Source organism: Lipotes vexillifer, unplaced genomic scaffold (assembly GCF_000442215.2).
Source record: "Lipotes vexillifer unplaced genomic scaffold, Lipotes_vexillifer_v1.1 scaffold437, whole genome shotgun sequence".
Lineage (NCBI taxonomy): Eukaryota > Metazoa > Chordata > Mammalia > Artiodactyla > Lipotidae > Lipotes > Lipotes vexillifer.
Window position 1 is genome coordinate 1,055,835 of NW_006785990.1, and position 1,682 is coordinate 1,057,516.

Sequence of the window (1,682 nt, forward strand, 5' to 3'; positions counted from 1 at the left end):
CCCTAGCCTTTGTATCCTTGATATTTTGGGAGATTACAGTTCAGTTATTTTTTTTAGCTCCCAATTTTGATTTGTCTGCTATTTCCTCATGATTAGATTTGTGTTATCACCGAAGTGATATTGTTTCCTTCTATTTTCATCCATTCAGTTGGTGCATGGTTTTGATTTGTCACATTGCTGGTGATGTCCACTTTTTTTTTTAATAGGTTTTTTTTTTGGCCTCAGCACATGGCACATGGTATCTTAGTTCTCCAGCCAGGGTTCAAACCCGTGCCCCCTGCAGTGGAAGCTCAGAGCCCTAACCGCTGGACTGCCATTTTGACCACTTAAGTAAGAAAGTGTCTGCCGGGCCTTGCCACTGTAAAGTCACCTTTTTCTCCTTGAAATTAACAAGTATTTTGTGGATATTTTGAAACTCTGTAAATATCCCATTCGTAATTAATTAATTTGTTTATTAATTTATATAGACTCATGCTTTCCTATTTTAATTTAATGAGTTGTACTTTCTTAATGTCATTTCTTTTGACTGGCTCAAATTGTCCCAGATTTGGCCAGCAGGAACCCCTTCGTGCTGGCTCACAGGTCCTTGTGACACGTCTCCAACATTCTTTGAGCAATCCTTGCCTTCTGGTACAAAAAGATGTTTTGCGCTCATCTTGTATATTTCCTGCTCTAAGCCTGGAATCTGCCATTTCTCTAAGGAACACTGGTTCTTTTTTAGGAAAAACGGTATTTCTGGTTGCTAGGTATGCTCATTGCTATTAGGATTATCCTCTTCCAGGCTCCCTAGACAGCAATAGGAAACACACACACACACACACACACACACACACACACACACACACACACACACATCTATCTATCTATCTTATCTAGAAAACCATGAGTTAACATTCATACCTCCAACACCACAGGATTTATGTTATTTTTCTCCCTTTCTATATTTGTAACTCAGTCTTCTGTCAGTGAAAAACTCCAGTTATCCTTAATACACTTACTCACATGCTCAATCCCCTGTATGCAAACTATCTTCCACCACTGCTCCCACCCCCACACAGACACAGATGACTTCCTCAAACACAGTTGGGCTCTAACTCCCCACACCAGTCTGTCTCTCCACATGGATGTCTTCTTCACCCTGCTTGGGGTCTGGAAACCCAGGCCAGCTTCCCCCTTGTGTGTATGCCCTTCTCACCCTGCTCAGACTGTGAGACCCCATACCAGGCTGTCCCTCCATGGCTTCTACAGTGGTTTTAAAATATGGCTGTGAATTCTTTGATACTCCTGCCTTCAAAAGGTGGAACCTAATTCCTTGGCTGTGGGCTGGATTTAGCGACTCACTTCTAATGAATAAAACATGAAGGAAATGACGCCATATGACTTTTTAGGCTAGGTCTTAAAAAGGATAACTTCCTCCTGACTCACTCTCTGGGATCACTGGCTCTCCAGGAAGCTAGTGGCTGTGTTGTGAAGACACTCAACAGCCCTGTGGAGGGCGCCATATCTGGATAGGCCCACATGGAGAGAAACCAACTCTTTAGCACTGGCTTTCCAAGTCTGAAGTGAGCCACCTTAGAATCAGATTCCACTCAGCTGAGACTTCAGATGATTTCAACTCTCCACCTGTCAAGTCTGTCAGCCAGGGCTCCAGATGTCATAGAACAGAGACAAGCCATTCCTGC